This window comes from Eulemur rufifrons, chromosome 16, assembly GCF_041146395.1.
Source record: "Eulemur rufifrons isolate Redbay chromosome 16, OSU_ERuf_1, whole genome shotgun sequence".
Lineage (NCBI taxonomy): Eukaryota > Metazoa > Chordata > Mammalia > Primates > Lemuridae > Eulemur > Eulemur rufifrons.
The window spans coordinates 67,297,666-67,322,511 of NC_090998.1; positions in this window are offsets into that span (position 1 = coordinate 67,297,666).

Genomic DNA, 24,846 nt, shown 5'->3' on the forward strand with positions numbered 1-24,846 from the left:
AATCCCAGCATTCTCTATGATCAATGAGAAATATGAATAAAAAGGACAAAAAGCCACTGCCATTATCATATAATTAGCTTTTGGAGATTTCATCCAGATTACTTCCAATATTATATAATAAAATAAATTTTGCACTTTTGGTCAGAACAAATGCTATGTGGTTTTGTCAAATTAAGTATCTATTTTATGCATCTTCATTGTTTTTATTCAGCTATATATTAATAAATCCATTTATTCATTAAATGTTTATTCCATAGGCAATGAAAAAATAGATACTATTCCTTACACTATGGAGCTTATATTTGGGTGAAACTTAGAAACAATAAATAAATAAGCAATATATATAATAATGACAAGTCATGAGAGATTTTTAAAAATTAAATAGAATAGTGAAAGCAGTTGGAGGAATTCATAAGTGCAATAGGATAGGATATCTAGATCGGGCAGGTATCTCGGTTAAGTTGATATTTGAATAGAAAATTTAAAAAGTAATTGAGTGGATCACACAACACTTTAGACTATTCTAGATGGAGAAAGTGACAAATGCAGTGCTGAAAGGTAGAAACACACATAAAATGATGAACGAACAGCAAGAAAGAAAGTATGGATGGAAAGTGAGCTAGAGAAGGAGAAAAGGAAATTAGATGTGGGAATAACAAAGGGTTAGACTTTCCAGGGTGCCATTGGCCATGATAAAGAATTTGAATGTTATTCTTAATGAGACAAAGAGCCACTGGAAGTTTCTGAGCAAACAGATGACACTATCTGACACACATTCCAATGCATATTTGCTGCCCAACGTAAGGATGGAGGTCAAGAGAGGAAACAGACAGAAGAGTTACAAGGTCTCTGGCATAACCTAAACTGAAAAGCAGTGGTTTAGAACAAGGAAATTGTGATGGGAAGGTTGGACTAAGAATATATTTTGACTTACTAACAGTGGGATTTGTTGATATATTGACTGTGAAGTGCTAATATGGGATGAGAAATAGAAAGGATAAAAAGGCACAGCAATTATTATGTAATTATGCAAAAAAAGACAAAAAACATAGAAAACTATCTTGACAAATTCAGGAAGGCTGTTAAATGCATAGCCAGCTTGGAACACAGGTAGCCTGGTTTCAGAGCAGATGATTAAATCGTGCCTATACAGGTGGGATATGGTAACTCAAGGGTGAGTGTAGATAGTGAACATGCATATATATCTAAGTTAATGAATCCTGAAATTTCTTTTAGTTATTTCAACTTATATGAAAAGTATCATTTAAATCCAAACATATCCAATGACTACCAATATACATCTGAAAAGTGTGCAATTTTCTTTTCTTTGTGCATTCAGTTATTGAGCATTTATGCACAAGGATTTCTATTAAAATTATAATAGATTTTTTTTAAAAACACAAGGAATGAAACCCTTATTAAGAGAGATAAAATACATCCTACAGTGATTATTGGTATTAAGTTGAATACTTAATCTGAGAAGCCATAGACTATTCCAGATTATTTTGGAACTCAACTTTCAGAAAAATTTTGTGACCTAAGAGGGGCTAAAGCCCTTTGTACACTTTTGTAAAGTTGAAGGCTTGTGGTAGGCAGACTCTAAGATTGTCCTCAACGACCACTGCCTCCTGATATTCACTCCCTGTCTAATACAATACCCTTGGATGAGAACTGGACCTAGTAGCTTCCTTCTAAGGACTAAAATGCAATAAAGGGGATGGGATGCCACTTCTGAGATTAGGTTACAACAAACTGAGACTTTCATACTTCTGGAGTCACTTCTCTTTTGTTCTTTCTTGTTTACTCTCTTCCTTGCTTTGATGAAACCAATGTAAACTGACTGATTTGGCAGATGCCTATTTGGTAAAAGATTGAGAAAAACATTGTACCATAAGCTTAGAAGGAACAGAGAGTACCAGTTCCACAATCACCAAGGAAGTGAATCCTGTGAACAATCTTCTAAAGAAACTTGGAGGCGATCTACCACCAGTCAAGTCTCAAAATGACTTCGGCCCAAGTCAACACGTTGATTACAGAATTCAAAAGATCCAGCCTTAGGACCCACATAACCCTTACCTGGAATCCTGATCCACAGACATTATGAGATAATATTGTTTTTTTAAGGCATTAGGTTTAGGAGTAATATGTCATGCAACAATAGATTACTAATGCAGGGCTTGTGTATCTACTCAGTGACTTTTGGAAAAAATATAAGAGGAAACTCTTCACTACTGTGTAACAAACTACCCTCAAAATTTAGTGACTTAAAACAACAGTAATTTTATTGTAGCTCAGTATTTTATAGGCCAAACATTATGGAAGTTCTCACCTGAATTCTTTTTCTGTTTCATGTGCATTGCCTGGTGTCACTCAGTTGTATTCAGTTGTGTATGTTATGGTCTGGAGAGCCCAGTATGACTTCTCTCACATGCCTCGTCCCTTGTTTGTGATGGCAGAAAAACTGGTCTTACCTAGGGGGCTCTCTCCCTCTCTGTGTGCTCTCCTGACCTCACAATATTTCTGCAGGAAGGTGGTTGGGCTTCTTACACGGAGACACAGAGAACCAAGGAAGAGAATGCTGCTGTTCTAAGCCAGACACTGGCATAGCATTGTTTCTGCTGTTTCTCATTGTTCCCCATTGATCAAAGAAGATACAGAGAGTACCTCAGAATCACACTCTGAATGAAAATTTATCTAATTACTAGACACCTTCAATTACTCACAGACAGTTAGGAGAATTAAAGTTCTCCAGGAACAAAGCTGACTACTCTGTTTCTAGGTTGATTGATTAGGTGGGTGCTAATCCTTTTGATTGTGAAAGGGAATTCAGAATTAATAAGAAAAATTTTAGTTTAGATGAAGGAAATGGACTTAGTAGTCATATAATTTGATTTTGCTTCAAGACCATATTTGGTACATAATTCTACCTTTTTATGGTATACAGGAGAGAAAAGCATCTATATAGTAGTAAATTGGGAGTCAGGATGTTTCTGTAGTTTATTTCTTAGTCACACACATTCCCACTCTCCCTATAATTAATTGGATATTAGAAACAAGTAGTTTCTTTGACAAAAAATAATAGTTAAGTCCAAATTTTACCAAAACTTACCTCTGTTAAGATATATGTGTTTTATACATATATGTATTTAAATGCAAACACAGAGCTTTAGAGCAGAATAATTATTTACTAATAGTAAATAATCTTTCTAGTTCTCCATGTCCAAATTTCCCCTTTAAGTGAAGTGATGAGAGCCAGATGAGATGTCACTATACACATATCAGAATTTTTACTATAGACAAACAACATTGAAAATATTAATGTGAGTCTTGAATAGAAAAGGAACAGCTGTCCCTTCTCCCTTACTGAGAAAGACAGAGAAAGCTTTTGCTCCCTAATGTAAACAAATTTATGTTGGTATGGATTCTGGTTTATGAACCTCGGAAAAATGAGACTGGTGTCTCTAACTTTAAATCTAGGGGATATCAAAATGGCTTCAGTTGTCATCTCAACTTGAGTATAAACACATACCTCTGGAGTAGTGAATCTCTATGGAGTTCTCACCGAATAGATATTCAGTTATAGTTTAACTTCTAAGACTTCTCTCTCAGTCTGTCAGTAAAATTTGTTCAGGAAAAAAGAAGTCTTAACTGAGCAAAAACATATAAATATTTCCTCTATATTCCACAATATTTCAATTCACTATAGAGGATCTCAGAAATTTATTAATACAAAAAACCCTACATAGTCTCAGTAAGATTTTATTCTTATAAGTATGTTATTAGCTCTAGTTTGTAAAATTTATAGACTATTTTTATTTTTAATTTTATGTGTCTGTATCACTTAAATTTTTTCAATGGTTATGTATCATCAGACTTGAAATAGCTGAAATATATATATTATTTTTCTGGGTTTTAATCATATTTTACTCTCCATTTTTTCTGGGACATAAAAAGTAATTTATAAACTTCATCACTCAAATATAGTTTATGAATTTTCCATGGATTTCAATAATTAATGTACTGCCTATATACAAATATGGAACTTTTATCATTTTCCTCGGTATGCTCAAGTTGCACAGTAAACAACACTGCATTCAGGCTCAAGACAGCAGAGTCACTACTCCACCACATCAAGATTCTCCACTATGAAAAGTTGGCATTGTTTGGTAGAGTCCATACAGTTTTCAGGAGACTAAGAAAAGGGAAGAACAATAATTCAAAAACCTTTTATTGACCTTTGAGACTAAAATTGAACACTCTCTTTGAAGTCTTTTTTGAAATTGTTTTATATTTAGGCCCTTCCCTAATCCCCTCTGGGGGGTTATTTCTATATAAAGAGATATTTCTAGATGAGATAGAATATTCAAAGTTTACATACATGTGTTCTTGCCAAAGATCTTGTAGAACATAAGCATTGAATTTTATCAACATTAATATGAGAGCATCCTTTAAAGTATTATTTATTTGACCCAGCCATGTATCAAGTAGTAGATGACAATTTTCAGAGCCTAAGTAACTATTCATCACATATGGCCAATACTAGAAGTAATGAGACACAATTATGGTCTATGACTTTGGTGTACAAGTTCCTGATATAACTTCACACTTCATCAAAAGATATTATGTGACAGATAAATTCAGCCCCTTATGCCAAAAAAAAAAAAAAAAATCCATCAGTTGCCCTTGCCTGAGAGTAGCTTTTCCAATTTCTCTCAATGAATTTTTACAAAACTGAGTATACCTTTTGCATATCTTAATTTTCATCATAAATGGTGGGACTTTATCTAAAACTGTTTAGGCAGAGGACTCCAGACATAATCCCAATACTGTACATGGACCCTAAAATAAGGAGAGAGACAGCTCTAAACTTGTTTTAAATAGAAATCATACATGCTCAAGCATTATTTTTATAGAATAATAGTAAAGCAATTTTAATTTCCTGTTACTTGACCCTTATTAATATGCTTTTGAAATCTTTCAGAAATCTCTTCTCTTTAGTAAAGAACTTGGGAAGCTATACTACAGCTGTCAGATGACCAATTGCATGGAAAATTGAAATAGATGGGGAAAAGTGTTTCCACTGAACGATTTTCACCAGAGTGTGGTAATCACCTTGGTAATGTTTGGCTAATGTCCTTCTTTTCTCCATTACCTTCCATCAACTTCCATCATGCTTCACTTCCTTTCTAGGACTCAGGGTGGTTCTTACTCCTCCCTTTACCAATTTCATTTGGTACCAGTCAATTTCACACCATTCCAACTGTTTTTCCTCATCAGTTTAGGCTATCTTTCCAAATATCTTATATTATAAGAGAGCTATACCAATATTTCATTTTCTCATTCAGGTTTTTAAAGCATCCTCAAAATCCATGAACAAGGTAAGAGCATATAAGAAAAGAGATCTAAAACCCAATACAAGAAAATTAAAAATGTCTATTAAGATAGCAGCCCAAATCAAACATACAAAGCAAAGAAAAAAATTTACCAATCCTAGTTAAACTGAACTCTTCAAAGCAAAGTTATATTAGAGAGTAGATGGCAGCCTATTGATCCTTTAGACCTGAATTCACACTACCCAGTTTATCCTGTATAATCCATAGGAGATCTAACAGGATATTCTAACCCTTGGCCCAAATACTGCAATATAAAAAATCTCTACCCTTAATAGAAGGTTAGAAGAGTGTGTTAAATTTATATTGCCAAAAGGTAAGTCTTATTGAATACATTGATTCATTGATCAAATATCTAATGAGTACCTAAAGGTACTAAAAAACATATGTTTGACTTGAGAATACAAAAATGCTACAGATGTAGCATATTTCTTATATAATTTAATCCTGTACTCGATTGTAAGAGTTAAGGGGACAAAGATTATGTTTTGTATTCTCAAAATTTAATCAATAAAATCCACAATATCAACAGGCTATAAAAAAGAAAAAATATATAATCATACCAAGTGAAGTAGAAAAAGCATTTGCCAAAACTCAACACCAATTTATGATAAATACTCTCAGAAACTAGAAATAGAGAAGAACTTCCTGGACAACTTATTAAAGAACTCCCAGGGAAATGGTGAAAAATTGAGCCCAAAGGTAATTCAGTAGAGAAAGGATAATCTGTCTCTTTAATAAATGATGTTGGAATAATTATACATACACATGCCAGAAAAAAAAATACAGACTTTACACCTTCCACATAAATTAACTCAATATGGACCATAGACCTACATGTGAAAAAAAAAAAAATCTGTAAAACTTCTAGAATAAAGTATAGGAGAAAAATGAGGTAGCCTTTTGGTTGGTGATGAATTTTAGATATAATAACAAAAATATTAATACTACCTATGAAAGAAAGAATGGATGAGCTGGACTTTATTACAATTACAAACATCTGCTCTGTGAAATACACTTGTAAGTAAATAAAAAGACAATCCATAGACTGAGAGAAAATATTTGCAAAACACAAATATGATAAAATACTTTTATCCAAAGTATGCAAAGAAATTTTAAAATTCAACAATAAAAATCAAACAACCCAATTTAAAAATTGGCAAAATATCCAAGTAGATATCTTATCAAAGAAGATACACAGATGGCAAATAAACATATGAAAAGATGCTTAACATCATTATCATTTAGGAATTGCAAATTAAAACAAGGATGTACCACTACATACCTACGAGAATAGCTAAAATTCAAAAATTTGAATGTACAAATTGCTAGTAAGAATGCAGAAGAACAGAAAATATCATTTATTGCTAGTTGGAATGCAAAATGGTACAGCCACTTTAGGAGACAGTTTGGCAGTTTATCATCAAGCTAAACATAGTCTTAGCACACAGCCAGAAATAGCACTTATATGTATTTATACAACTGATTTGAAACGTATGTCTACAGAAAAACTACACGTGAATGTTCATAGCAGCTTTATCTGTGGTTGCCAAAAACTGGAAGAGACCGACATGTCTGTCAATAGGTAAATGGATAAACTGTACAACATTCATACAATGGATTACTATTTGGGGATAAAAGCTATCAAGACACAAGAATGCATGGATGAAAATGCATATGGCCAAGCGAAAGAAGCAAGCCTGTAAAGGCTACATATTGTATGATCCAAAATATATGACATTCTGGACAAGTAAAATTGTATAGATGGTAAAAGCATCAGTGGTTGCAAGGGGTTTGGTGTAAGGAAGGAAGATTTGGATAGGTAAAGTGCAAGGAACTTTTTAGGGTGGTGAAACTATTCTGTATGGTACCATACTGGTGCTTATATACCAGTATGTATTTGCCTAGGGCCATAGAACTTTACAGCCTAAAGAGTGAACCTTAATATATGCGAGTTAAAAATCATTTTGGAGATCCAAGGACTCCAACATGTAATGAAGAATGTAACAAATCAATCTAATTGGCTTATAAATGTACAAAACAACTTCACTGAAGTGTTTAGGAAAAATAGATACTAGCTTAGATATCTTTAGGAGTTCATAGAATTTGTAAGACTGAAGCAAAAAGAAAGTGACAAAAACTGTACATAATGACTATGGTTTATAAAATTGTTTCCCATGATTCATGGGGTTAACAGTTTTGATACTGATATACATATATACTAGAATGGAACAATTAACTAAATGGGTGGTGAAGGGTGGGAGTAAGGCATCTCACAGAGCCTAAGTTTAGAGACAAACAAGAGGAGGAGTTTACAATGACCCATATAGTAATAGATTTGGGTGGAACACATCAATATTAAATCATATTTAGCTTAATATAGGTACAGATGGTAACATATAGCAATGTTTATAAATATGTACATATACATTGGTTAGTATATACATATATATTTCTTATCTCTGTCAGCTGAGAGGGCTTCCAGGGAAAGAAGCCTCAGTTGGAACAAGAACATGTAACACCCTGATCTTGCTTTCTAGTTCTATTCTCAAATAAAAGGAGCAACGATCTTTGAAGAAATGGCTAATTCTAAGCCTAGGAGAAGATATAGAGAAGATGATCTTAGAAGACCTTTTGGTGCCAGAATGTAAAACAAAATAACTATAACACAAATTATAAAATAAATATGATGTCTTCTTTTTTTCTTTTTTAATTTTTAGATTTCAGAATATTATAGAGGTATAAACAATTTGGTTATATATATTGCGTTTGCACCACACCATTCAAGGTAGAGCTACAAGGGTGCCAATCCCCCAGACAGTGCCATCTGAACCCATTAGTTGTGAATTTACCCATCCCATCCACCCCCCCCACCTTCCCAGCACCCAGTGAATATTACTTTCATGTGTGCACATAAATGTTGGCCAGTTAGTACCAATTTGATGGTGAGTACATGTGGTGCTTCTTTTTCTAGTCTTGTGATACTTCACTTTGAAGAATGGGCTCTAGCTCCATCCAGGATAATACAAGAGGTGCTAGTTTACCATTGTTTTTTATGGCTGAGTAGTATTCCATTGTATGTGGAATACATATACACACACACACATATACATATATATGTCACATTTTATTAATCCACTCATGTATTGATGGGCACTTGGGTCTTTCCCACATCTTTGCAATTGTGAATTGTGCTGCTATAAACATTTGAGAGCAGATGCCTTTATTATAGAATGACTTTTGGTCCTTTAGGTAGATGCCCAGTAGTGGAAATGCTGGATCAAATGGTAGTTCTATTTTTAGTTCTTTATCTCCATATTACTTTCCATGGAAGTTGTACTAATTTTCAGTCCCACCAGGAGTGTATGAGTGTTCCTATTTCTCCACATCCAACCCAATGATTTTGTATTGATATAAATAAGTTAAAAATTAAAATAATAGATGGAAGAGAAAAGATAAATTTCCATGCAGAAAAAATCTAAATAATTTATGCAGATCCTCTGCCCTTAGAGAATAAAAGCATAATTCCTCACTCCTTGAGTATGAGCTGTGCAGCAATGACTTCCATTTAAATATTGTCGTATGGAATGGGTTTAGGAAGAGTAACTTAAAGGTAGAGAAATCTGACAAGGACTACTTCAGCCAGATGATCAAGGTCAAAATCAACATTGATAAGTCTTTTGATAGTATGTACCCTTACCACATGAGATGATGAAAATGGCATTTTAATCCCACTCTCATCATGGAAAAAAAAACATGAGACAAATTTTAATTGGGGGACCTTCTATAAAATACCTAACCTGTACTCCTCAAAATTCTCAAAATCATCAAAAACAAGGAAAGTTAGAAATTGCTAAGAGATGTCCAGGGAGACATGACTAAGAAATGTGATGTGATATCCTGAAACACATAAAGAGCATTAGCTGAAAACTAAGAAAATCTAAGTGAAGTATGGATTTCAGTTAGTAATAATGAATTATTATTGTCCCACTAATTGTAACAAATGTTGCAAATACATATAAAATATTAATAATAGGGGAAACTGGGTGTGGGGTATGTGAGAATTCTCTGTATAATCTTTGTGATTTTTCTGTAAATCTAAAACTATTCTAAAATTAAAAGTTTATTTAAAAATAAAAAGTTTATTTAAAAACATAAATAGGCCAGGCGCGGTGGCTCACGCCTGTAATCCTAGCACTCTGGGAGGCCGAGGTGGGCGGATCGTTTGAGCTCAGGAGTTCGAGACCAGCCTGAGCAAGAGCGAGACCCCATCTCTACTAAAAATAGAAAGAAATTATATAGACAGCTAAATATATATATAGAAAAAAACTAGCTGGGCATGGTGGCGCATGCCTGTAGTCCCAGCTACTCGGGAGGCTGAGGCAGGAGGATTGCTTGAGCCCAGGAGTTTGAGGTTGCTGTGAGCTAGGCTGACGCCACGGCACTCACGCTAGCCTGGGCAACAGAGTGAGACTCTGTCTCAAAAAATAAAAAATAAAATAAAATAAAATAAAAACATAAATAGTAAAATGGTAAATGAGAATTCCAAAAAAGGACTTCTTCAACTGTGGTATTTTCTTATTGCACCTTTCATAAATATCTTTGATCTTAAAATAGTATTTAACTAATGTTACACATATTCAACAATCTATAAAGCCTGTCATTTCAGGATACACAAAAGTTTACAAAGCAAATTCAGGATGGGAAATTGGCAAAATTCTCATAAAACGAAACTGGAGGTATATATCCAGTAGAGAATCAAAAACAGATAAGATTAAAATACAAAAACAAGTTTCAAATCCTTGATATTATGGATAAAAATGAAATTTAGCATTATAAAATTAATTTATTACTTAGGTGACTTATTATATTACAGCACATAATTTCATAAAGGTGTTCCAGAAATAAGCAAACCCCTTATATATTACATGATTAAATAATTTATATAAATAAAATTGTTATATTCTGTATTCTACTTCTGTAGGGTCACTGTATACATTAATTTAATAAAGATTTTGATCAATGTCACAATAACTATATTGACCAACTATGTCTATATTTTATCCAGCATTTCCCAGAAATATTTGATCATGTGAATCTGTTTTGTTTTACATAAAGCCTTGATATTTCTTACAAAAGGAATATATCCACAAATGCATCCTGCAATTTTGTGCATGAGTATAAGAATATGACCACATGAAATCAAAATTTAAATATAAAATATCTGGACATATCATATCTTTTGTATTTTCAAGGTAGATGCCAAAGATGAAAAATAAAGATGAGAAATGAACATTGACTAATCTTTTAAGGCCTTTAAGGAGGCCCATTTTGAATGAAGACAACAAGTTATTTATAAAACTATCTGTTAAATTAATTTTATACTTTGTTTCTATCTATTAAATTAACTTTATACTTTGTTTCCATTTTAATGTTCTATGAAATTTTTATCACACTTTTGAAAAATGTCTGTGCTCTGAAATAAATGATATATGAACAAGACTTCATGTCCTATAATTATTCCTATTATAAAAGACCCTCAGCATTAAAGTAATCAAATATTCTCCATTCATAGTCAGTTGGCCTTGGGCTATGAGGAAAAATTAAACTGGGCAGCAAATAAATGTGCTTTTTAATAAGATAATACATATCATAATTTCTCTAAGGAACTATTGATCTATTGCTGGAAAAGCAGAGAGATTAAAACCCCACAGACTCTCAAACCAATAAACAAATGCAGATGTGTGTGGAAAAAAAATCAAATTTCCTTCAGACTAGACATAATAACTCTATGATGAAAAAATATGTAAAAACTAAAAGGCAGAGACAATATGTCTTTCATGAAATCTATTATTCTCTATGATTTTTTCTTGTCAGATCATTTGAAATGTTTGCTTATATATTACTTTGAGGTTTTAATAAACATTTTTAAATTTTTTTCTAATTTTATATAAGACAAAAAAAAATTCTACTCAAGAAGTGGTTTCCTGGGAGTGGCCATTACTGACCATTTATTGAGTAGCTACTGTATTTAAACAAAATAGCCCTGCAAACCAAGAAGCCCAAGGTACCATCCTGGTAACTCAAACAGTGAACAACAAATGTCAGTGAGAAATTTACCTCTCTTTGTGATACTTCAAAAGGTCAAAAGGATTTTATTGTAAAATGCCAAAGAAGCATTACATTAGCCACGGGAGAACAAATTTCTCATCCACAAACAAATTATGTAACCTTGGGCAAGTTATTAAAATATTGTGAGCAATCTGGACCCTCATTATTGCTTTTGAACCAGCAAGGTGTTGCTAAATGTGGTAAAGGTGGCAATTAATATAATTTGTAAAATTTTAGTGAAATAATCAGTCCATGCTGCCCACTGGACTCATTTAATAAACAATGTGTAATCTCAAAGTGGCTCAAGGGAGAGAATTTAATATACATTTTAATATAAAACATACTGAAGTAATTATGCATGAGACTAGTCCTAGGTATGTATCCTTGATATAATCCTTGTTGAAGGATTTAATCCTCAATGAAGAGCAAATGAAAGGAACTGAATGAGTTTCAAAATCTTTCAATTATTAATAGTTTGGATATTGCAAATGAAGGCCATAGTAAATAATCATTTTAAATACATTTTATCGGTAAAAATTATGACATTGGAAAATGGACCATGGATAATGTGTTCTATTATATATTACAGGGTATTTTCTTAAAATATTCTTTTTAAGAAACAATTTGGTATTTTCTTGTGAAGTTAAACATTGACATAGCCCACATACCAGCAGTCCCATTCTTAAGTACACAACAGGAGAAATTCTTGCACATCTGCAAATGAGGGTGACATAAACATGTTCATAATACACCGTGTGTGATAGTAAAAAAAAAAAAAAAGGACAGTAACCCAAAGGCCATTGGCATAATAATATTTTTGAATTAAATAAGTAAATCTCAGAAGATTACATAAAGCAGTCCTTTTTTATAAAGATCAATTACTAAACAGTATCATATTTAAGCAGGCACACATCTGTGGCAAAACTATTTGAAAAGTAATATTAACAGTCCACAATTTAAAACAATATTAAAATCTCTTATTAATCTATAGGACATAGGAAAGAGAGTGAAGTAGAGGGATAGTATATGGAAGGAACAAATATGCAATTGTAAGATATTGCCAAGTTTCTATCTTACAAACATACCACAGACAATGAACAAGTAAACAAACAAGTGAAAAGTGGGTCATCCATTGTATTATTCAAACTATATGACATTATGGAAAGGGTAAAACTATGGAGACCATACAAAAGATCAGTGGTTGTCAGCGGGAAAGGGAGGAGGGACAAACAAGCAGAGCACAGATGTCTTTTAGGACAATGAAACTATCCTGTATGATGCTGTAATGGTGGATACCTGCCATTATGCATTTATCAAAACCCCACTCTTCATTCATTCCAACACTACTGGATCAAGAGGTTACTAAGAGCATAATGCTGTATATTAGCATAGTCTACTACACTGGAATTTTTAATGGCTGCTCTCAATCTCATCATTAAATTATTTCCTGGAAAAAAAAAAAGAATAATCCCTAACGTAAACTATGGACTTGGGTGATAATGTGTCAAGGTAAATTCATCAGTTTAGCAAATGTACCACTCTGATGGAGAATGTTGATGATGAGGGTTGGGGGATCTGGGTGTATATGGGAATTCTGTCCTTTCTGTTCAATTTTGCTGTGAACTTATAACTGCTCTATAAAACAAAGTCTAATCAAAGGAAAAGAGAATGAGTCATTGCATGGTATCAGTGATGGCAGTGCATGTTGAACCATGAATTAAAATTAATTCAGCTCTCAGTGACTATTTGCCATTTTAAAACTCACCAGACTAATTTATGAAATTATAAATTGAAAATGAAAATCAAATGATTATCCCCCAAATACAGAATAATTTGATAAATATTGTCATTTATGATTTAAAAAAATGATTGGGAATCTAGAAATAGATGGAAACATCCTTTATAGTATATTTGACATGGTAACATATAATTTATTTCATGTTAATTGTGAAATATTTACACCTTCCTTGTTAAACTCATGACTGAGACATTGTTTTTACTATTACTATGCCTATTCAACATTATGTGTCCTAGCCAGTAATTTAAGACAAGGAAAATAATTAAGTGTAGAAAAGAAATAAAGAAATTTATCATTATTTTGTTTATATAAACTATATAATTTTCCCATAATTATTAATAGTGATATCAAACTATATTGGCTCAGAAGGTGAATGAAACATTATTATTTTTTTTTTTTTTTGAGACAGAGTCTCACTCTGTTGCCCAGTCTAGAGTCCCTTGGAGTCAGCCTAGCTCACAGCAACCTCAAACTCCTGGGCTCAAGCAATCCTCCTGCCTCAGCCTCCCCAGTAGGTGGGACTACAGCCATGCACCACCATGCCCGGCTAATTTTTTCTATATATATTTAGTTGTCCAGCTAATTTCTTTCAATTTTTTTAGTAGAGATGGGGTCTCGCTCTTGCTCAGGCTGGTCTTGAACCCCTGAGCTCAAACGATATGCCCGACTCAGCCTCCCAGAGTGCCAGGATTACAGGCGTGAGCCACTGAGCCCGGCCAAATCAAACATTTTGGAGATGATTCATAAATGAAACATCACAAAGAAATAATAAAATAAATCTCTACCCCTTACCATAGACATGGATCAATTTTAGTTAGATTTAATAACCTGAATTTGATAGGCAAAATTTTAAAATATTTGAAAAAATATTAGTATAGACAAGGGAAAAATCTTAAAGGGAAAAAAGGACAATCTAAAAAGAAAAATAAGAATAAATTTAACTACATTATAATAACTCTTCTGCATAAAATATTTCATTAAACATGAATATAAAAGCTGAGGACTAAGCAAGGATATTTGAAATGAGTACAATAATAGAAAATAGGTCTCCAAAATAAATAATTATTAAAGTCAATAAAACACATCTGGCCCCCTAAAAAGAGCAAATCTTATGAAAAAGTAATGTATAAAATTTTTTAAAAAGAAAGAATCATAGAGTAGCCAAGGAAATGCTGACAATCCTTCTTCTGCCAAGAATGTTGAGTAATTGAAACTGTTTTCTATGGATCTAAAGAGTATACCAGTCTGGAAAGCAATTTGGCAAGATCCAGGAAATTTTAACAATGTGATACAGAAATTTTTGGAAGATGACCATGTAACATAGTTTTTTAATCTCCTTGAATCCCTTTATAGAACAGACAGGGCAAAATGAAAATATAAGCAAAAAATCTATACATAACTTAAAAAACAAAACTAATTGAAAAGGTACCCATATAAACCCCAAACTCCAATGGATAGAGAAAAATCACCTATGAATTAAAGGAATGCATTATATCAGCAGGGGGAGAAAAAGGATGTCTGCCAGAGTTGAGAACCAAAGAATACAAAGAATTGTCAAGTGTACTAAACCAGAGAGTGCAAATGCCCAAGGCTTTACACATCCACAGGATGTGATGATGATGACAAAATTGCCTACCTATGCATTCCTCAGAATGTATCCCCATTTTTAAACAACACATGAATGTGATTTTTAAATATCTGCTAATCTCAGAATTTTCTGAGTAAATTGAGTTCACATTACAATCCACCTTAATTCTGATTTAATATCCTCTCTTTTAGACTCTAGTATAAAACTCACTTTTCTCATTATTAAAATTGAATAATTGTTCTGATGAGTATAGGAGAAAAGATATGCATGTCTTAATTCAGTGTGTGGAACACATAAAATATGATCTCTGCTCCATAGAATTTCTTTTATTTCATTTACACATAGAGGCTTGAAATCATTAGGATAACCTGAAAATACAGGATAATAGACAATTTTAACATACAAGCAATTAATTAAACATTCTTGGAAGACATCACAGAGCTTTGATGTCAGCTCCCTGGATGCTCCCCAGATACTCCAGCTTGCTTGATTCATTTTGCCCTTTAAAATTAATGAGAATTGGCTTGAATTCTCATCTTATATACAGCCAGTATTTTTGAATTCCTACTTTTGCTGAATTCTCCAGGCCCACTCTGTTCATGTTTTAATCTTCCTGTTTATTGTAACACACTAAATACTGTGCTATTCCCTTTCTTCCCACATACCACTGACACAAGGATGTAAGTTAACGGGCTTTCTTGGAAGATAGGAAAACAAGAGCTAAGAGTTAAATTTCCAAATAACATGGCAAGAACTTAAAACGTAATACTAAATCTTTCTACTGTTTAAAGATCCTCATCTAATTCCACCATTAAATAAAATTTTATTTTGTGTATCTTCTATCTCAGCTTTCCAATAGGTAATTATTACTGTAGAACTTTTATCCTTTGAAATGTTTTCCTCTATTCCTATATTTCTACCTTCACTCATAATGATCCATAGTTCATATATACATTGTTGCTCTCTTTCTCTCAATTCTGACCCCTTATAGGGACTCTCATTTTACAACTAAAATGCAATCTCAGCAATGTGCTATTGTTTTGGAGACGATCATACCATTTTAAGTGAAAAACCAGTAAGTTTCCCAATAAAAAGCAGCTTGCATTAATTTTTATTAAACTTATAATTTTAAAATAATATTAAGTGTTCTGTTTTATTTTTATCACAGATTTTAAAAAATGGCTAACAATATAAAATGAGTTACATTTAAATAAATATTTTAGCCTAAAAATGTAGGAAAATACCAGAAAAATAGGGTAAAGTGTCAAAATTAAACTCCATGCCACTAAATAATTTGAATGAAACATGAAAACTCTAAATAGTATATAAGGTATGACAAAGTCACTGAAGTATGGAATACCTAATGTGTAAATAGTGGCAAAAAACCATGACAACACACTATAACAAAGAAGATATTCTAAATAGAATTGATACTCTAGGTGCTGAATAAACAATGCATTGTAAAAACTTCATTATAATTAAGTATAAACAATCTAAAATTAAGTATTTATAAGACTCTGTGATCTAGTTCTATAGTTCTATGGTTTAAATAGCATTTTAACGGATAACAAGGTCTAGATTTGATTTGTTTTTAAATATATTTTTACATGCAGATAAGAGTTTGATTTATTTTTCAGAATTCTTTTCCACACAATATACTGGGGAATGGGAAGAAATACTGTGTAAGATGCTAAGATGAGAAGTTATTATGAAAGTAGAAATGTTGAGCAATTTGAAGAAGAATTTTTAAACAAAGTTTTACAATCACACACATTTTCAAAATAAATTTTCAAGTTTAAAAAACATTCTGTAATCTATAACACAACTTGCTATATCTATGGAAAGTCAATATCCTCAAATTTGGAAAAATAATCTACGTTCATTATTTTTTAAGGGTGGCATAAGCACTCCTGGATGAGAGGGATTATGTGTTGGAAGTTGACCATTTTCCTGCCTAGCCCCATTGTGCCAGATTTCTGTTGTTCCCCACAAAATCCATTTATCCCTTCTCCCATAATAAAATATTTTGAAATGCACTGCTTTCTTAGCTAGAAAATATATTTCCTTGCCTCCCTTCCATCTGGGTGTGACCATGTGGCTAAGTTCTGATTAATGAAAGATGAGCAGAGGGATGTGAACAACTTCTCTGTTACTTGTATATAAGAATTTACTGGTATTCCATTTCACTTTTTTTCCATTCCAATCTGCTAAAATGTTAATTTGATGATTAAGGTTAACACCTCATTTGCTATGATACAACAAGAAAAAAAAATAAAGTGTTGACGAAGATCAAAGTAACCAGAACTTCATAAATTGCTGGTAGGAGTATAAGTTTGGTAAATCACTTTGGAAAACTGCAAATATTGTGGAACAGAACCCACTTGGACACCCTCTCCTGTCCTATAAAAGGCAAATACCAGTATAACTTGTTCAAATTACTATATATCGGATATTCTGTTTTTATAGCAAATTACTCTGTATTCTAAATCATGTAATATCACTTGTCAATTGATTAAAAATAAATATAAATAAAAATAATACTTCATAGAAGAAAAACAGGGCTAATCATACAGTAGAAAATCAAACATGCACATGACATTTTAAGCTGGACTCTCTTTTGAATGCAATAACCTCACTTTTTTATTCTTTTATGCTGAAAAATAAAAAATTGGGTAAAAAATAAATCTTAGAAAATATAAAGTGTGAAGCATCAGTATTGCCAATCTATTAGAGAACAAAAGAAACTTCTACTGTGCTGGACCTGAGAATGGCAAACAACAGTATAACAACAAAAATCTTAAATGTCTTAATACCCAAGGAACCTTTCAGAACTGGTCCTTAAGTCCGTATCTGAGTATCTTAATTAGTGTCATCATTTGAACTAAAAGCTGTTACAAAGTCTCTTTTGTCTTTCTAGTTGTCAGTGTATAGCTGCCTAAGGTATGAGCAGATTTCCTGATTTAAGCCAGATAATCAGAGAAAATATTTTAAAGATATTTAACAAATGTAATCTGTAACCTTAGTAATTCAGCTAGTAAGTATACAGTGTGTCTCACTTATGTCTAGAAGTAGCTGTATTGCATTAAGTATGCTTCATTAATGATTCATTCAACATTAAGCATTGATTAAGCACCTAATACATTCATATTAATAAAGAAAAAACTGTGGTGATAATGATGACAAGCTTTTCTCCAAGTAGTTCAAGTTTCATCTTCAATATTTTCTTATATGTTATATATAAGATTTATAATTATTTCAGGAATAGAACTGAGTTTGTTGATCCCCTTGTTTACATGTTATCATCATATCTGAAAATACATCAAAACATAGATTGCTTTTTATGCACCAAAAAATTAAGTATGGATGAATTACTGTCCATTTCAGATGTTTTCTTCTTCCCCTCCCAATTTGCCCATTTACTTTAAGCTGAGTTCCTATGGATGCCTTTGCATGGATGGCATTATATCAAAGAATATCTTTATATGGTGATTCTCCCTCTACAGTTGCTACATTCACACGCATTTGTGGAATCCAGCCATGCATATAAACAATAATTTTAAAATCCCTGATTCCAAAACAAGCCATTTTCTGGTTATTCCACAGCACAACATCCAACTAAAGTATTATTATAATCATCTAATTAAATGATAACAAAGCAAAGAAAATTATTGTCCACTGACAATAAGAGACAAAAACAAACATAAATAAGTGAAAGAGACAGCTGTGGAATATGGGTAAATACATTTATTTGTCTAAGAATGTAATAGCAAATCATAAAGAATATGAATTTAGAAATAGTTGCTCAGTACTTCTTCATGAAATGTTTTTATTCTCGGGACTACCGGGATAATAAATTCTCCCTGTTTTCCCTCTTTCTCATTGTTTCTCCCTCTCTGTCTCCATTTTATCCCCTCTTCCTCTTTCTAGCTTCCAAAATGTTGGAGTGCCTCAGGACTAATTTCTTAGACTTTTCTTCTGTTTTCTTTTTACTTGCTCCCTAGGTGATTTGTGGCTTACAATGTCATCTACACACCAATGTCTGTTAAATTAAAATCTCTGTCAATGACCTTTCCACTAAAGAGCAGAATGTAATATCCAACTGTCTGGTTGATATGGACATTACGTGGTTGCTTAATAAAAGGCTCAATTTAACATAATCCAAATGAAATTAGTTATTTTTGTCTTTCCCTTCAATCTGTTTCTCTCCTATCTTCACCAAGTCAATAAATACTACTTCAATTAACCAATTTGCTCAAGCTAAAGCCTAAAGTTATAGTTTTGTTCATTCATTCTTCCATTACCATATTCAGTAAGCAAAATCTGCAGGGACTATCTCAAAAAGACTTACCAAACACAACTACTCATCACTCTCTCTCCTGCTAACACTAAAAGCAGATGTACCATTTGGTCCCACTACTGGGTATTTACCCAGAGGAAAAGAAGTCACTTTATCACATACACATCTGCACTTGAATGTTTATTGTGGCACAATTCACAGGTGCAAAGATGTGGAATCAACCAAAGTGCCCATCAATTCATCAGTGGATTAACAAAATGTGGTATATGTATACTATGGAATACCACTCAACCATGAAGAAGGATAATTTAAGGCTTTTGCAACAACTTGGTTGGAACTAGAGACCATTATCCTAAGTGAAGTATTTAAAGAATGGAAAAACACCACATATACTCACTGTTAGTATAAATTGAAACTAAATTATGAACACACATGTGCACAGAGGAAAGTAAACCTCAGTGGAAATCAAATAGGAGGAGGAGGGGAGAGGGCATGGGCAAAAACCTACCTAACTGGTACAATGAACACTACACTATCTGGGTAATGGGCACACTTATAACCCTGACTCAAGCATAACAAAAGTGATCCATGTGACCAAAAACATTTGTACCCCTGTAATATTTTAAAATAATGAAAAAATGATAAATAATCATGTAAGTGTCACTGTGTTTCTAAACAAGCTCTGTCTAGTAAAATTTTCTATGTTAATGATATTGGTCTATATCTGCTTTGTCCAATACTGTTGCTACTAGCCACATTTAGCAATTGAGCACCTGAAATGTAGCGAGTGCATATAAGAAAATGAATTTTTAATTTGGTGATAATTTGAATATAAATTCAAATAAGCACAAGTGGCTGGTGGCTATGATATTGAAAAGCCAAATTCTAGACTCTAGTATATTTCATTAAACTACATGTCTAATGTATGACAATGCCAAACTTACTTCATTATCATGTCTTTATAGTACTTTTGTGGTCATGTAGTATAAGTCTTCCAACTTTAAGCTTCTTTGTCTTAATAGTACTGGCTATTCAAAGCCTTTTACTTTTCCATATAAAATTTCATTCAGTGGCCATTCTATTTCTATTTAAAGAAAAAATAGTCTTCTAGAAATTTGATCAGGACTGGATTGAATCTGTAGAACAATTTGAAGATGGCTGAAAGACAATATTATAAAAATTGTATCTTTCAATCCAGTATATCACTTTATTTATTTAGATCTTATTTAAATTACTCAAACATTTTGTAGTTTTAAATTCCTAGCATGTTATGATAAAAATCACAGTTTGACATAATGTATTATCTTCTCTACATAAGAAAGGATTCAACATATAATATTGATAATGCTTTGTTAAAGATTTTGTACATCTGTGTTAATAAGGGATATTTTCTTTTTTTTTTTTTTTCTGAAACATCTTTCTCTGGTTTTAGTAATAGTGTAATGCAGGTCTCATTTTACAACTTGGTAGCTTTTTGCTTCTTTTCTATTTTTCTGGAAGTGATTGGGTAGGTGTATAATTGATGTTATTTCTTCTTTAAATGTTTGGTAGGATTTGCCAGTGAAACCATACAGTCCTGGAGTATTTTCTTTTTGTTTGTTTGTTTTTAAGAAGAGATTTTTAATTACAGATTCAATTACTTTAATATGATATATGGTTAGTACTATTCAGATTATCATTTTCTTCCTGAATAAGATATGGTTTTGTGTCTTTCAGGGAATTGTGTTTTTGAGGGAACTTCATCTGAATTGCTGAATTTGTGGGCAAAGAGTTATTAATTTTTTTTTCCTCGCAGGATCAAAATGAGTTTCTGTCTTTCATTCTTCACATTGACAATTGATTTATTTTTTCCTTTGTCAGCCTAGATAGCGATTTCTTTTATTAAAATTGTAAAAGAAAAAATGTCTTTTGGTTTTACTGATTTTTCTCCATTATTTTTTTCTTTTCAATTTCTTTGTTGATCTAAACTTAATGCCTGCTTGCTGTAAATTTAATTTGCTCTTTTTTCGTCTAGTTTCTTAAAGATGAGAGCTTAGGTTATTGATTTTAGATCTTTCATATATACGTGCGTATATCTTTCACATATATGTGTATATATACACACACAAATAATTGATGCTATGAATTTCTTTTTAATATGACATTAGCTGCATCTTATGAATTTTTGTACTTGAATTTTTATTTTCATTTGGCTTAAAATATATTTAATTTCTCTGCATATTTTCTCTTTGATCCATTTTTTGCTTAATTTCCAAATATTTGGGGATATATTATATATCTTTCTGTTAATGATTTATAGTTTAATTCCATTATGTTTTGAGAAGATGCTTTGTGTCATTTCTATTATTTTAAATTTCTTATTTGTTATATGGCCCAAAGTATGTCTTGGTGAGTATCCCATGTGCACTTGGGAAGCATATTAGTTATTTTGCTGCACATAGATTACCATGAAACTTAAATCAACATACATTTATTTTCTCATTGTTTATGTAGATTAGGTATGTAGGAAAACCTTGATAACATCTTCTGCTTCAGAGTCTCTCACAGACTGCAATCAAGATGTCATTTGGCTGTGGACATCTGAAGTCTCAACTGAGGCAGAATCCACATTCAATCTCATGTGTTTGTTGGCAATATTCAGTTCCTCTCAGGCAATTGGACTGAGGGCCTCAGTTCTTTGCCGGTTATTGTCCAGAGGGCTGCTGGCATCAGATCCTTGGCCTGTGGGTCTTTCCAACATGGCAGATTGCTTCATCAAATGTACAAGTCAAGAAGGCTACAGAGAGAGTCAGCTAATAGGAGAAAAGTCATTCTTTTTACTCTAAGCAAAGAAGTGACATCACATTTGCTACTTTCAGTGAAAACAATTCAAGGGGTCCAGTCCATGCTTAAGGGTAAGACCTTACACGAGGGCAGAGGGCATGTAACCCATGAGGTAAAATCACCATTCCTCTGTTTCTCACTCTCTTCTATTGCATGAAAGTGGCCCCAGGGAGAAAGGCAGAGCAACGAAGGGGCTACCTTGGGGTCACCTTGTGGGTTTCCCTTTTTTCAAGGGTTAAAGCCATCCTTTCTGTTTGATACCTGAAAAATGTTAAGACGTATATTTTTTCCAGTGTTGTAATTATTTTTAGCAATCAGCAAGTTTGATGCCACTTACTTTGTTATTTCCAGAGGAAGACTCATTTGCTGATATTTTGATTTGGATTGCATTAAATATCTTAAAAATATTGAGTCATCCAATCCATAAATATGATAATTCTTTCCATTTCTGTAGGTAAACTTTAATTTTTCTCATCAGTATTTCACAATTTAAATTTTTTTATTTTTCCATTTATTCCTAGCACACAAGCACATGTGCGCGCACATACATGCACACTCATGTATACAAATGTTTTCATTGACTTTCCATTTTATAACTTGCTAAATTTACTTATTAATTCTCTAATAATCCTTCCTATATTTATTTAGATTTCTAAGGTATATAATCTTTCCAAATGTAACATGGATTAATGTAGTATTTTATGTCTTATTTTTCAAATTTTATTTCTTTTGTATCTTTTTCTTGCCTATTATACTGACTAGGTTCTACAGAATCATACTAAGTAGAAGGAGGAAGAGTGGATAATTTTTCTCTTTCATTGAATTATATTAAATGAATTCTGCCTCTATTGAAATGATCCTATGTTTTTTTTTCTATTGTTATACCTATACTTATGTATAAAAAGAATATAGGTATATGTATACCTATACTTATGTATAAAAAAACCTGTAGTAGATTAGAGGATTATTTAGTGACATCACAGCCAAATAGAATGTGTAGAATGGTTGGGTATTGACTGGAAAAAAAATGAGTGCATAAAAATGGATTTTCAGACAAGTGGGAAAACTTAAAAATGAACTAGACATTAGTTATACCAAATAAGTACTATTAATATTGTAAATTATTATAATGCACTGTGATTATGTAAGAAGTTGTACATGGTGTTTAATAACGTGCATGAATTGTATAGAAATGAAATGACACAGTGACTGGAATTTGCTTTAAACTACTACTGAAAAAAACTTAAAATACTAAAAAAAAGACAAACGGACAAATTCTTGAGAGTTGTTAACTTTGGGTATTGGGTGTATGTGGAGCCATTAATTTTCTTTGAAATATGTGAAATTTCTTTGAGATAGGCTTAAAAGAATTAGAATGAGTAGCAAGAGTATCAGTTTGTAGTATCTATATTTTTGTACTTTTGACATATATGCATGTAGATAAATAACAATCTCCACTTCCTCCACTCTTTGCAATCCTGGCAATTAATTTTTGAAGAGCCTTATCCCAGGTATTGGAGCTGTATAACAAGTTGCCCAAAAGCTTTGTGGCTTAAAATAGCATTTATTTTGCTCATAGCAGTTTATTTCTGCTGTACTCAGCATTACCTGAGGTGGCTTAGAGAATGGGGCTGGAATGTTCTGAAGGCATGATGAGGATATGTGAGAATACCTGGAGAATGTAACACCTGGATTTCCTCAGGCAGCCCTCTTTATATCTACGTTGCCTCTTCTTGTGGTCTCTCTAGCACAATGGGTTTGGTGTAGACAAATTTCCTACATGCCATCTCAGGGCTCCTCAAACACTTGTCCAAAACACAGGCAGACAGAAGCCTTAGAATGACCTATCATCACCTCCATCACAATTTACTGGTCAAAGCAGTTACAAAGTCTGCCCATTCCAAGGACAGAAAATATAGAAAAGTGTAAACATGAAATTATAAGAGAGATGGGGCATAGATACATAGGTAGATAAATATTTCTTGACTTATGATGGTATTACCATCTCAATAAACCCATCTTAAATTGAAAATACAATAATTGGGAAATGCACTTTCAACTTAGAATATTTTCAGCTTAGGATGGGTTTTTCTGGATGCAACCTCATTGTAAGCCAAGGAATTTATTAAATGTGCATCACTTTGACACCACTGTAAAGTCAAAAAGTCATTCAAACCATTGACTTAACTCTGAGTATGTGTGCATGTATGTGCACATCTTTGGGAAATATCATCTGTCTCAAGCTCTGAAGAGGAAAAGACAGATGCTGATTAAAAAAATAATGATGTGATTGCAACCTAACCTAGATGAGAAAATCAGAACATCAGGATCAGTAACAAGTCACTGAAGAAAGCCACTAACTGAAAGTATGGTGGATGTGGTAAGATTTTGATAGTGGCACTATGATGAGAAATTACCCAGAATCAGCTAGAAAACACAACAAATGCTACTTCTGCTTCTGTTGTTGAAACCTAAACACCTTGAAGAGGAGCCAGCACTAAGAATGAGGAGTTCACAGCTTCAGTTAAAGAAATTTTCCAACCTGAAAAGTATTACATCCTTTTTTCACGGCTAAATATTGAGTGTTTCATAGGCGTGATTTAATGTGAGAAGACAGTAGTCGCTTCAAGTAAAACTCTAAAGTGAACAATTAATGTTTACTTGGCATATCACTGAGAGGGGGACACTATTTAACACTACTTGTACTTGGTACTTTAGAGTGTGCTAGCTGACCCATTTTAGTATACTAAAGCATTCTTTGTCTTTCCGTGGACTTTAAAAAGCTTTCCGTTTCTCATTCTATGCAAACTGTTTATTAAACCTGTACATTTCACCATGC